The 14984-nt window shown below is 38.5% G+C and overlaps 1 pseudogene; it reads left to right on the top strand.

Annotated features, from left to right (window-relative positions):
• Window positions 1-5377: 5377 nt before the first annotated feature.
• On the top strand, window positions 5378-6414 carry LOC101618356 (annotated as a pseudogene).
• Window positions 6415-14984: the final 8570 nt, after the last annotated feature.

Here is a 14984-nt window from a genome sequence, read left to right as displayed (position 1 = left end):
AGAACAGTATTAGATGCTGAAAGTTCCTAAAGACTGATCATTGACACACAAAGTGTATACAGAGAGTAGGATCAATTACATGCTCAATTTAGATGTAAGACGTGAGAAAGTCTTAATTTATCGGCTTATCTACAACTTAACTTTAAAAAATTCTAATCTGTAATGCAATGATTATCAAACTTGAACGTAAATGAAAATCACCTGAAGGGCTTCTTCAAACATAGATTGTTAAGAGTAGTGGAACTATTCTGCTAGATACCATCATGGTGGATACATGTCATAAACTTGTTGAAATCTGTCATAGAGAATAGCAAAAGGGCACCTTCATGCAAATTAGGGACTGTGAGTAGGAATGGGGTACCATGGAGTTTCATCACTGCAACAGTGTGTTCCGCTACTGTGGGTTGCAGGGGAGGCTGTGAGGGGAGGGGAGGTCTGGGAAAACTCTTCTGCTGTTCAATTTTGTGTGAATCTAAAACCATCTGAAAAACCAATCTTAAAACCATGTTACTTTAAGTAACATGGGTTCTTGGACCCCATCTTCAAAGTTTCTCATGCTTGGCAAGAGTCAAAGGCTCTGCACCTCTAACAATGTACCAGGTAATAATGATACTAGTGCAGCAACCAGAGAAGGACTTCGCCTTCAAAGCAAAGCCTCAGATTTCATAAAGTTCTAGCTTTTAGCAATTTAAACACTGACTTCAAGGAAAATAGAATATTAATTCATTCACAAGCTCTCAATTGTGACTCTAAATCCTGTTTTCATTGAGGTAAATTTTGGAGCCGCTATGTGACAGGTCTTCAGCTAGCAGCTACAAAGACAGATATGAATGCATTACTCCTGTCACTGAAGAGTATATAGCTTGCTGTCCTAATTTTTAGTCCTACTTATTAAGTTCAGAAAATAATTTGTTCTGGACCCTCCCTGGTGGTGCAGTGGGTTAAAGCACAGCACTAAGAAGCTGAAGCCACTGCAGCATGAGTTCGATTCCGCCTGCCCTGGAGGTAACCACATGGCGTGGCAGACCTCTCCTGACCCGCCCGCTGCTCTCCTTAGCAGTGTACTCAGTCGATCTGCCTATTCTGCTCCCCACTCTGTCTCTGATGAATCCTCTCACCACCCTGCACCTCTGGCCTGTACCCCAGTTCTGTATATATAAATAAAATAAATCTTAAAAAAAAAGACAAGAATTTGTTCAATTTTAGTTAAACTGCTCTGTATGCAATGGATTTTTAAATACTTTTAAGTACATGTTTAATAAATTGTAAGGTGGGTTCAGTTTGTAGTATAACATATCACAGTGTTTTTATATATCTTGGTATTATAACATAGCAACAGTCCTGTTTTTCCCAAAAAAGGATAATTTCTTTCTGCTACTTTCTCAGATTTACCATTCAGGAAAGAAAACTCCAGAAAAAATGAGGGAACCTTCCCAGAGTCATTTTGCAATAAGTGACAGAACTAAGTCCAAGTCACTGGACTCCTAATATGTGCTTTCCTTGACATTAGACTCACAACTTAAATTCCAGCATCAAGAAAAACTATAATTGCAACATCATGGAAAATTTCTTAGATTTCCATGGAATTCCATCATTGAATTAATTCAAGTTCACTGTTAATTCGGAAAAAAAAATAGACAGGAAAAACTTGAAACAACGCTAATTCTAGTGGTATTAGTCATTAGTACTGTGCACAATGTATTGTGACTTTCTTAGAACACTCACTCTTCTTAATAACCCTCTGAGATAGGTTCAATTATTAGACTCATTTTACAGATGAGAAAACTGAGACACAAAGAAGTTTTCTACCTTTCCTCAAAGAAATGCACTTTTTGGAACTACATTCCATCTAGTGGGCTGGGTAAAACTAACCCCCCAAAAGTTACCAAGTTGTGCTAGGAAGAAGCTATTCTGCTCAATTTTGCGTGTGTATTATTTAATCATCATGTGGATTTGTGTAGCTCATCAAAGCCCCAAATCCTCTTGGTACAGTTTAACAAATCTCAGAGAAAGGGATAAATACAGAAGGAAATTTTTACAAAATTTTCAAACTGAACAGCTGTGTTCTTCTGAAGAGGTCAAATATTAAATAAAATTGTTCTCTCAGCAGTTGCGACTCACACATCCAGGTCAAAGGACTTCACTGGAGTGGAACGTGCACCAGGTACACACACAGTCACAGACACATACACACACACCCTCATTCAATTTCATGTATAAACAAACATTACCTTATACTCTTGGGAATTATTTGTAGCTATCTTTAGCCAAACTGGTTTTGCTGGCAGACTGCAACCCTTACAGGTGGCACCTATTTCTGTGAAGTGCTTCCTTTTCCCAGAACTGAGACATTGGCACCACCTACCTTCTTACCCCTCTCAACATCTGTTTCTACTTGTGTGCCAGCTAAAGCCACCTGACCTATGAAAGGAAACAAAACAAAGGTTCATGGTCATTGTCTACCAAAATGGCATGTTTTGGTCCAGCCTGACCTTGGAAACACAGATTGGGAAACTCAAATGCAATGCCAACCACTGGTACCTTAGCAAGGGCGATGGAAAAAAATATTCCCCTAGATCATCTGCTGGGGTTGAACAGAAAATAAGGTAGAACTCTAGCATCAAGAGGAACCAGCTCATAAAGTAAATATTCACTGCCACTTCCAAGGCATTATCATTGCTGCAGGGTTGTAAGAGGAGAGAGTACAAAGTCTGCCTTGAAGATGATAATAAAATTAATAAATCTGATTATCAATACATCTATCAGAAGTTAATACAAAAGGCTAAGCACAGTGTCAAATTTACAGGGTAAGCACTAAATATCACCGGCATTCCTTGGAGGCAATAAATTCCAAGACTTGGATGATAGGAAATTTTGGTGGCAGTGAAACATGAAGATGAAAAATGTAACTTAATTTGTGTCACATCAAATCATTTTCTTTTTAATAGTTTGTTAGGTTGAAAATGACCAAATGACACCTCTCCTAACAGCTAAACTTCATGATATCCAAGAAAATCCTTGTCCATATTCCCTAACTGTTTCTTTTCTGCTTCTCTCCTATTCCTGTGATCATCTGTGGCAGTTGAAGATAAAAACTACAGGAAATAAATCCAGAGATATGTAATAACCTTTAATTTTGCCTTCAGACCTTGTTTCAAAACTTTATTTGTACTATAATGACTAGAAGATCTACATACACATGGATATTCATTGTAATATTAGATGATAAAAAGGTTGAAGAAGTAGAGATAACCAGAATAATTGTCATTAAGAAAGAGGTAAATATAATACAAAAAGAGACAAGTAAACCACCATGCAGTAATGTCTCATATAATCCCATTATGAGTCCTCATAACAAACCAATTCCAGGAAGCAAGATTAGAAATTGTTAAAAACCTCTGAAGAGTAGCAGTCATTGTTTATTTTTTAGTGCACTGATTTCTCTGCTATGGACATTTTTTTAAAAAGATTTATTTATTTGTGCATACAGAGCTGGTGTACATGCCAGAGGTTCAGGGGCAGCGAGAGGCTTCACCAGAGACAGAGCAGGGAACGAACAGGCAGATTGACAAAGCACACTGCTGAGGGGAGCAGCGGGCGGATCAGGAGAGGTCTGCGCGCCAGGTGGGTCACCTTCAGGGTGGGGATCGAACTCTTGCTGAAGTGGCTTTAGCTTCTTAGTGCTGTGCTTTAACCCAGTAGTGAGGGCCCTGCTGTAGAAATTTTTAAACAAACAGGATATGTACAAATGTTAAAGTTTAATTAACATGCATATATATATATATAATATACATTTCTACCTGGCATTGTGCTTTACAAACCGATGACCTAAGGATGTCTAGTCAAAGTGAAGCAGAATATTAACAAAAGGTTCATAAAAATGAGCATGAAGAAGATACACTGCTTTCTCTCCACATTTTTTAATTTCCCCACCTTTTATTAAGGCTTTATTGTGGAGAGAATTTTTAGCTGCGCTGGCCTGTACCCCAGCTCTGTATGCATAAACAAATAAATCTTTTTTAAAAAATGAGCATGAAGATTTTCACTGCACACAGATTTTTCTTTCTTTTTTTTTTTTTAATTTTAAGGTATTGGCCACTGATTCACAGAGAATCAAATTTTCCTCAAGCAATAAACAGATGAGTCATGACGTTTTAGTGCTAAGCAATAGTTCAAAGCCTCAGAACTTTGGCTTTCAAAGCTGAAACAACACATGGGTCTTGGACATGGTCATAAATTGTGAGGGGTTAAAGGAAAGAAGCAGGAAACCTGTCGATATGGCACTGTACTGGCTGATGACATTTGGAGACATATATCAACATTTGAGTAGAATTGGGGTGTTCTTGATATCCAAGTGGTGTTTCTCCACCTTTGCCTGCTAGAGCTCTGAGCAGGGACCAGTGGTAGCCACCGACACTGTGTATGGGATCAGGAGAAGTAGGAGGGGCTCAGTCTATTCTGCTGATACACCAGATTAGGGAAAGTTGGTTGACACAGCCCTTTGCCTTCCGCTTGGCTTGACTAAAATCAGGAAAAGTGGTTCAGACTTAGTACTTTCGCTGTTCTCTTCAAGCCCACATGTTTCCTGACCCTTGACCTTTTTTTTCTGTCCAGGGGCAGTCACCTGCACATGAGCTGAGTTGACAATGACATCCTGCCCATTTCCATGTCCTGGAACCTTGTTGAGCTTCATCAATCTGCTCAGGTCTTCTGCAGATGATTCGCTGCATGTCCAACTGGTCTGATCATATTGTAACCTAGCCACACCACCATGCTGGTTTACTCAATTCTCAGGAAGAAGAAACTGAGTAAGTAAACATAACCCCCAAGAAGTTAGCTGGACCTCCCAAATTTTATAGGAGAGTTTAATATTTGGTCAAATCTTTAGGCCGATGATAAAACTCCTGTTTAACATTATCTGTTTAGTCCTTTCTCTCTCTCTAGGTTAAAATATACCAATTTGGTAGGGCCATACGCAGGCATGGGTCAGGACGGCTTGTTTATCTGTTTGGCTGCTGGCTGTTTACTGTGCTTGCCTCTTTTCCTCAGTATTTATCTGAAAGTGTTGCAAATAACTGTGAAGGAGGCAATATTACAATACCTGGCCAGTCATGTGATCACTCACCTGCGTTCCCTTTTCCTGCATTAGCACCAGGGAGGTATGTTGGAGAGGGGAAAGGTTTTCTATTAAAGAAGCTCTATCTTTAATCTCAACACATTTTTGTGTTCTATCATTTGACTTGGAAATTCTAAATTGGTATCATTCCAAAGTACTACCTTATGGAAGTTTGCTCAGTTACACAGGGAAAGTATAATATAACCCAAATATTACTATCACAACAAATTTCCATTAAAATGTCAACATCAAAAAACAAACATGGAGTCCATCTTGCATGAGAAAAATGAAAGTCCACTGCACTCAACATTGCTTGAATAATCTGTACAAAGAGAATGTATTAGCTCTGTGGAATTATCAGTTGCACACCTTCAATTAGATGAAGAAGAGAAAATAAGAGTGGTAAAAGAAGTTACTAGCTAAGACAACCACACACTTTTACATCAGCCTTCTGGAAATATGGACAACCATGATTTTATTTTTTTCTATTCAAGGTACAAGCAATACCCAGACCATTTGGGGTTTAGAATCAATCCTGTTAAAGTCCAAAGTACCAGAGGCTCAAGATAGATTCTATAAATGAAATATCACTTATGCAATTTTAAATAACATTCACTTGCAGCCAGAATACAAGGAAAATAATGGTTAACTTGAAACCTCTCTTGTTAGGTCCCAAATTACTATTAGATACATACATGCCTTGTACTTTTCTTGGCTCATTTACAATAGGAAAGTTATTCACTATTTGCTGTTAAGAGCAATTTGTCAGATTATGAAGGTGACCGACTCTTATAGATGATCAAGGTCCAATAGATCCTTTGACCAAAACTTAGCTTGGAGAAAAATTAGCACAACTGAATGGACAGAGAGTTCAGAAGGCAGAGCTATAACAAGTCTTAGGATCAGTAATGTTAGATGAGGAAGACCTGGAGAGGGCTCTGGCAATGTCACCAAGAAATTAACATGGAAGATAAAGCAGCTCTCCACAGGGCTATTCAGCTCTATGCAAAGTAGTTGCAGAAATATATCTCAAGATATTCCATGGACATCAGGTAGACATTTTATTTCAGAAAAGCCACCAAAGAGGTAACAAAAAGCCTACTTTTGAAAAGTGGCAGCAGTAACAGGATCTACCAGGACACCTTTCACATTCTTGTAAAAGGTCAATCACAAGTTCAGGAGCACTTGGCAGTAAACCAGGTGATATTATGAGTGAAGAAGAAATGTTTCAGGCATTTGTGAGCACATCTTTAGAAACTGTTAGAAATAATTACAAAATAGAAGGGGAAAATAAATAAGTAACCTTTAAATCACTTAGATAATCATATGTTTGAATGTTGTATGATTACAAGCATAAGGTCCATTTTGCTAATGTGTCAAGGAGAACACTATAAGCAGAGGAAGTAAAAGTTCTAGGTAGTTCACAAGCAAAATATGAGAGACTGGAAAACCACATCAGTAGTAGGACTGAAGAGTGATTCTCTAAACACTAGCCAAACTGGCATCAAGCAATCGAAGAAATTTAAAATGGTAAAAGTCCAAAAAGTCCAACCTCAATACTCACTGTTGATGGGAACATGGGATGAAAGGGTATTCTCACACAGTGTTACCAAGCAACCAATCAGAAGTGGAAATTAAAAAGATCCCCTTTACAATTGAAACAAACAAACAAATTAAATACTGGGGAATTAATCTAACAAAAGAGGCAAAAGACCTATACAAAGAAAATTATAAAACACTGTTGCAAGCTCATGGATGGGAAAAATTAACATTAAAATGGCCATTTCACGGCCCTCCCTGGTGGCGCAGCGGGTTAAAGCACAGCACAAGGAAGCTTAAGTCACTTCCACATGAGTTCGATTCCCGCCTGCCCTGGAGGTGACCACATGGTGCGGCAGACCTCTCCTGACCCGCCTGCTGCTCCCCTCAGCAGTGTACTTCGTCGATCTGCCTGTTCTGTACCCCACTCTGTCTCTGGTGAATCCTCTCACCCTCCGCATTTCTGGCCTGTACCCCAGTTCTGTACGAATAAATAAATAAATCTTTAAAAAAAAAATGGCCATTTTACCAAAAACAATATGCAGATTTAATGCTATTCCAATAAAAATCTCAATGACATCTTCAAAGAAATAGAACAAATATTGATGAGGTTTATATGGAACCACAAAAAAATACTTCAAATAGCCAAAACTCTCCTAACTAAAACCAAATAGAATGGAGGCATTACACTCCCAGACTTCAAGCAATACTACAAAATTATAATAATCAAAAATGCATGGTACTTAAACAAGAAGAGAGATACAGACCAGTGGATTCAAATAGAAAATCCAGATATAACCCCTCAGGACAGCAATGGAACAAAGAAAGTTTGTTCAACAAGTGGTGCTGGGAAAACTGGGCTGCTACGCAAAAAAAAATGAAGCTAGATTACTACCTCACACCACGCACACAAAAACCAACCCAAAATGGATTAAAGAACTAGACATAAGACCTGAAACTAAAATAAATAAAATATCTAGGAGAAAAGGTGGGTGAAACACTACATAATATACACCTCAGTAACATCTTTAAAGATACATCACCCAAAGCAAGGATAGCAAAGGAAAGGATAAACAGCTGGGAGGACATCAAGTTAGAGTTTCTATACAGCAAAAGAGACATTATCAAAACAAAGAGACACCCCACCCACTGGCTGGGAGAAAATGTTTGCACACAAAACTAATAACAAAGGGCTGATCCCAAAGATATACAAAGAGCTGATGTAACTCAACAAAAATAAAGTGAACAACCCCATCAAAAAAAATGGACCAAAGAGCTAAAAAAAAATTCTCCAAAAAGGAAATACATATGAAAAAAACGTTCAGCATCACTTGTAATAAGGGAAATGCAAATTAAAACCACAACAAGATACCATCTCACACCAGTGAGAATGGCACACATTAAAACAACTAGCAAAAACAAATGTTGGTGAGAATGCAGAAAAAAGGAACTCTCCTATACTGCTGGTAGAAAGGCAAACTGGTACAACCATGATAGAAGCTGTTTGGAAGCTTCTCAAACTGCCAATGGAGCTTTCATATGACCCAGCAATCCCACTCCTAGGTATCTAGATATCAAAGGACACAAAAACATTGATTCAAAAGGACACCTGCACCCCCATGTTTATTGCTGCTCTACTTACAATAGGGAAGACATGGAATCAACACAAATGCCAAAAAGTAGATGACTGGATTAAAAAGATGTGGTACACATTATACACAATGGAATATTACTCAGCAATCAAAAAAGATAAACTCATGCCTTTTGTAGCAACATGAATGGAGCAGGAAGGGATCATGCTTAGTGAAATAAGCCAGAAAGAAAAAGGAAAACACCAAATGGTTTCACTAACAGCAGGAGCATAAGGGATCAGGAAACAAACAAACACACAAACAAAAGCAATTCTAATAAAGTAAAAGCAAACAACTATAAACCAGAGACATTTTACAAGAGTGGAGAAGGTCATAGGATCAAAACTGGGGTGAGAAGAGTGCACATGGGTGAGTGCACATGGGGTGATGGCACATGGGTGAATTGGTGGTGAGAAATCCATGGGGATTACAACCAAGATGAAAAAATGCACAAAATGAAGAATGATGTAAAAAATATATAAATAAAAAAATTTTTAAAGAAATCTAATGTTTTGCAATTCTGAAGGAGGGGGAGGAGTCTGCAAAAGCAGCTACTAAAGCTAAAATTAGAAGTATGTTTTCCCTTTCCTCCCAGAATGCAACTCACTGGGCACTAACTACAGAAATGACAGCACTATATGAAAGATCGTATATCCAACCTTGGCACCCAATCTTCATTGTTAATATGAATCTCCTATGGAACCTGATAAAATTCAGATCTGACTCAGTAAGTCAGGGCTAGAACCTGAGATGGTCATTTCTAAAAACTTCACACTCCAGGTGATACTGTTGTTTCTGACTCATGAACCCTGCCAAGGAAGCAAGGATGTTCATTGTATCACCCTCCATTAAAAAATTATGTTAAAGGGCCCTCCCTGGTGGTGCAGCGGGTTAAAGCACAGCACTGAGAATCTAAAGTCGCTTCCACATGAGTTTGATCCCCGCCTGCCCTGGAGGTGACCACATGGCATGGCAGACCTATCCTGACCCACCCACTGCTCCCCTCAGCAGTGTACTTCATCCATCTGCCTGTTCTGTTCCCCGCTCTGTCTCTGGTGAAGCTTCTCACGCCCCTGAGCCTCTGGCCTGTACCCCAGTTTTGTATGCACAAATAAATAAATCTTTAAAAAAAAATTAAAAAATTATGTTAAAAACCAGAAGCAAAGAGTGAACAGCCATCAATAGACGCAATAAATTATAAACTATCCCTATGGTTCAGTATTATATAAGCATTTAAAACAATGAAATAAATGTATGCTGGATTTGGAAGGAATCCCACCAGCAACATTTAGAAAAATATAAAACTAACTAGATCTTATTTTTTGTACAATTCCATTTGTATATGTGTGTATATGTAGATCATGTTACCACAGAGAAAAATGTGATTTTTCTTTTTTTTTTTTTTTTTAGGTTGTTAGTATTAATTACCTTGGGGAGGAGAGGAAGGTAATGCTGGAGGGAAGAAGGAGATAAGTATTAAAGACGGAAAGAAACATCAAGTTTATACTAAAAGTAGCATTTTCTTATCATATAAATGGAAACTACTGTATATTTGTGAGCATATGTGTAAGATAAAAAAGTTCTTAAAAATTAAAAAATAAATAACAAACAGAAAGACCAAACTCAAGTTTCTAATCTACCACTAATTAGCTTTTTTACTTTGGTTGTTGCTTAACTATCTTGGCACAGTTAGAGCTGCCTTAAATATCTCTAGTAATTGCTTTGATCCCAAGTAATCCTAAAATTCTAGAAAGAAGACATGGAAACTGGAGCGAAAGAACCAGGCTAAGTAGGGTCAGAGAGAGGAATGAAAGGATGAGAATTACAGATCCACAAAATGAAAAGGAGAAATATCTTCTGCTAAAAGGATCAGGACGCAGAGCAGTAGGAAATCTCTGCCAGGTAACACTCAGGTGTGAAATGTCAAAGTCTCTGCAGCCACTGACAGCCCTCCACCAGAGAGCAGGCTCTGAATAGAGAAGAACAAAGGAACACATCTCAAAAGGTACTAGGTCTGGAAGACGGGATGGTGGCAGACAGTTTGGAAGTTGGGGGAATAACTTCAGGGAAAATCTTTGTTCCTGAGGATTGAGACAGACCGGTGTCCTTAAAGTCTGTCGCTCTGAAAGCACTGTCATTGTTATATGTTTATTCACCATTTGCATTTTGTCTTCTATGAATAATCAATTCATGTCTATTGTCTTTTTTCAAATAGGCATTTTTTAAATGTCACTTTAAAAAGTTCCTTGTACATTAGATACAAACTCTTCTTTTGGAAATGCAGTGCAATATATTTCCTCCTGGCTAATGAGTGGACTTTTGATTTTGTTTCTGGTACTTTGCCAACAGAAGTTTTCTTTCTTTGGTGTGAGATGTTTGTATTTTACTTTTTCCTGTGATTTCTATCTTGCTGAAAAAAATCTCTCTAATTTCAAGATTACATAATAGGTTATGTCCTGGGTTATTTTCTCATAGTATAATGAAGTCATAAAGATTTATTAATACATTTAGATTTTTAAGTCATCTGGAATTTAAATTGTTACATAGCATAAATCAGGTAATGACCTGATTTTATTGTATGGGTTCAAATCCTAACTCTACCACATAATAGCTATGTGACTTTGGATCAGTTAACAAACTTCCCAGTAGTTTTTTGTTTTTTTTTTTTAATGTCAAAATAAGAGCAATAATATTTTCTATCTAAAAAGGGTTGTTATGAGAATTGAATTAATGTATGAAAAATTCTTAGAACACTGCCTGTCACCTAGTAAATACTCACTAAAGGCTAGTTAATAACTGGTCCAGTAGAAAAGCCCTTCCACACTTATTAAACAATTCTTTCAATCAGAAGCGCCCCTTTTAGCAAGATAAAATCAGCATATATCACTGGCTTTGTTCTAGACTTTCTTGTGTCCTATGACACAAGAAAGGGGGCAAGCCCCTCTCCTTAATCTTGTTCAAATCTTTCTTGGTGACTGCTCATAGTATCCACATATATAAATCTTCATATAATCTTATCCCATAATATTTCACTACATAAACTTCAAATATTTTTAAAATTATTTTGGATGGAGGAATGGAACTAAGATACCAGCTCTATCCTGTCTGCAAGAGAACTAACAGCAAAAGAGCTCAAGTCTACAATGACCCACCTGACAGTGCTCACAACTTTTACATAAAGATGTAAACTCCAAAACTCATAAGATAGGGAAGAGCTACCCCATCCATCCATCCATCCAGCCATCCATCCATCCATCCATCCATCCATCCATCCATCCACCCAAATAAATTCCACTATTCACATGCATTGCCCCACTTGAAAATGAAAGCTCAAAACTAATAGAGGACACACAGGCAAAACAAGCCCTTAGAGGCAAGTATTTCACCAATTTATCCTTCATTGGGAAGAGTGAGAACTTCTCCCAATATTCTACCACTGGGGCACAACAAAAGATTCATGTGTGTTTACTTTAAACTATGTTTGGTATGTATGCTTTCTAGGATAAAATAGTTTATCTGGATTTGCAAAATCATTTCCTGTCATTCCAAGATCAAGCACCATCTTGACTATAAACATGAGCTCTCCTGTCTGCCCAAGCAGTTTAGAGGGCACCAATTCAGGTTTCCCTTCCGATCGTGACCAGGAAGAGGCCTAATAAATATTTCAAACATAAAAGGATTGTTATAACAAAGGGGTCTTAAAATCCTCCTGGGTTATCTGAACAGCTTTCCGTTTCATTTTGTTTTCTCCTCTACCTCCTCCCCCTTGAAATTGGAAGAGATTTTTTTCTCAGGATGAAACAAAAGTTTAAGCGCAAGATGAGTTGAGATAAGAAAAGAAACTGAACAACTCCAAAAAAGGGGGGAATCTCATAAGTGAAGGCATAGATACTACAGGAGAGAGAAAAACTATGTCTAGAAGACAATCTGACCACAGGCCAGCCCTGGTAATCCCCGTTCAGGATACAAAACCTGATAGCAAGCCATTCCTGCCTCAATGACAACTTCATGTATCTGTGTTATAAACACAAGCCTATCAGAGCATGTATTACGCACACCTTACTGGGACATGGCAAATGGTGCCTGGCGTCCGAGATAAGCTTTATGGAGAGTGAAGAGGAAGGGTGAAGAGAAGTAGGTGAAAGGCCCAGGGGAAAAAAAAAAAAAAAACACTTTCCTTAATCCTTTGATGTCACCAAAGTGATCAGTGATGAAAGAAGCGTCATTGGTACTTCCCCCAACCCCTTAAAACAAGAGGTTAAATACCATCCAAGATGGCTCTCTCGAAGGGGATGACTTTCTGTGATCCTTAATCCAAAATCCCAAGCAAATAACGATAGACATGTTGGCAAGGTGTACGTGCCAAGCATTTCTCCAGTTTTATTTCCGCAAAGTCACTCACTACAAGTGTCTTTCTGAACTATTTCTAACAGACTTTATAGCTTTAATTTTACGCAGCTTAAAGAAGGGAAGTGAGAATCCTCTGGAAATGGTTACAGAGGACTGAGAACACAAGATAATTTATAAGGGGTTTAGATTTACAAAAAATGGAAAGTTGACCGTGGAGTATTGAGAGAAAACAGCGCCTGCTTCAAGAGAAACAAATTACAGTATGACAAAGCACCTGGACAATTAAGAGAGCCAAAAGTATTATGCAACTACTGTGAGCTCAGCTCCGTGAAGACACTAACTGGAGAGACATAGGAGTGAGCACTCCAAGCTCACATTAAGGACAGTTTTTTCATGTTGGATTAATATCTGTGCAGCACATTGAGATGTGCTGAGGCAGAATATGATTATGCTCTTAAAACTATGTGGAAACCATACATGCAAGTGGACTTCCAAGAAAGAAGAACACAGCTCTTTTGATTTCTAGAAAATGAAATTATAATGAAAAAAATCAAGTTTCAGGGTCACTCTTTAGATCTATAAATTACTCTAGTTAAATTATACTTCCTTTTCTTGAAATGCCACTTTGGACTTTTCCCTTCTCTACTACATACTGTTTGGGGAAGGAACTCTACTTAAGAGTTCTTAAGTTTGTGTATATATTTTATAAATTTACCTTTTTCTAACTATTTGAAAATAATATGACCGTAATAAAGTAAATAATAAAATTGTACTTTTCCCTTGAATAAGTAATAATCTTAGCTTGAACTATGAAACCCCACATTAAATCATTTAATAGTACTTAAGTACAGTTCTAGCTAAAAATGAATTAGGCGTAGGAAATAACACAGAACCAAAGAAAGTCAATTATTCATGATGATAACACAGATGTTTTCTATAATAAAAAAAAATGGAAGGTCAACAGGATAAAATGAAGGAATAGCTGAAACGGATGGAGTCAATAATACAGCCCCAAATTTCCCAAACACCATTATCAAATTATTATCAGAAGTTCATTTTATTCTGACCAACTGTCCACACTCAAATCATAGAGACAGCTTCTTCTAAGTGGAGTCATTCAATAAATATCTGTAGAATTGAGCTAATATTTAACTCTCCACTTTGGGCAGCTATACCTAACTCATGAGGTGACTCAGACAGCAAAGAGAGAAATGAACTTGAAATTCATTTAATAGCGACTGTTCATTCTACATCTGACTATTCATAAAGAACTCTGCCTCGTTTGACCCTAAGCCAAGTGTGGGAGGTAGCTAGGGGCAGCTGTGGTCTTCAAGGTAAAAAAGAAACTGAGCCTCAGAGACCCGAAAAGACTCCTAAGTCACTCCACTAGCACACCCAGCTTTCTGACACTGTCACCCACTCTGGCTAACTCACAAAAGCCACCCTCAAGCCTCATACCGGAGGATGTGTAACATTGATTCAAGACTCTCAACTCATCAGAGGTGCAAACCCACGAGGTGTACTTGCATTTCCAAATTACCGCTGCCAACTCCCCTATGGTGAACACCCCCGCCCCCTTCCCAGCTGGAAAGCACCTCCCTTAAACCACCTCTCATCCTGACTCTAGAACTTCCCATTTGGGAATAAAATACAAGTCTCTGGCTAAGCATGATCCCTTCCAGCTCCATCCACATTGCCGCAAATGGCACGAGTTTATCTGTTTCGATTGCTGAGTAATATTTCATAATATATATGTACCACATTTTCTTAATCTAGTCATCTATGCTGGGGCATTTGTGTTGATTCTACATCTTCCCTTTTGTAAACAGTGCAGCAAGAAACATAGGGGTGTGGTGCAGGCGTCGTCTGAATTAATTAAAAAAAAAGTCTCTTTTGGCCCTCCCTGGTGGCGCAGCGGGTTAAAGTGCAGCACTGAGAAGCTTAAGCCACTTCCTCATGAGTTCAATCCCCGCCTGCCTCGGAGGTGACCACATGGCGTGGCAGACCTCTCCTGACCTGCCCGCTGCTCCCCTCAGCAGTGTACTTCGTCGATCTGCCTGTTCTGCTCCCCACTCTGTCTCTGGTGAAGCCTCTCACCACCCCTGAGCCTCTGGCCTGTACCCCAGTTCTGCATGCACAAATAAATAAATCTTTAAAAAAAAAATAAATAAATAAATAAAAGTCTCTTTTCAATTAACTGCTTTCCGTTCATGATCAGAAAGAGGATGGCCTTGGATTGAGGCACATAGTGGGGAGCAAGGTGCCCACATAAGGGGAGATGGTGGTCCTCTCCCATGGGCTTTCAAAGCTGTGAGTTGCTGTGATCTGGTGGTGGCCAGCGTCACAGA

The sequence above is a fragment of the Condylura cristata genome, unplaced genomic scaffold, assembly GCF_000260355.1.
Source record: "Condylura cristata isolate star-nosed mole 26May11 unplaced genomic scaffold, ConCri1.0 scaffold00012, whole genome shotgun sequence".
Classification (NCBI taxonomy): domain Eukaryota; kingdom Metazoa; phylum Chordata; class Mammalia; order Eulipotyphla; family Talpidae; genus Condylura; species Condylura cristata.
Note: the sequence above shows the minus strand (reverse complement) of the source record. Positions and strands in the feature narration are given on the sequence as shown.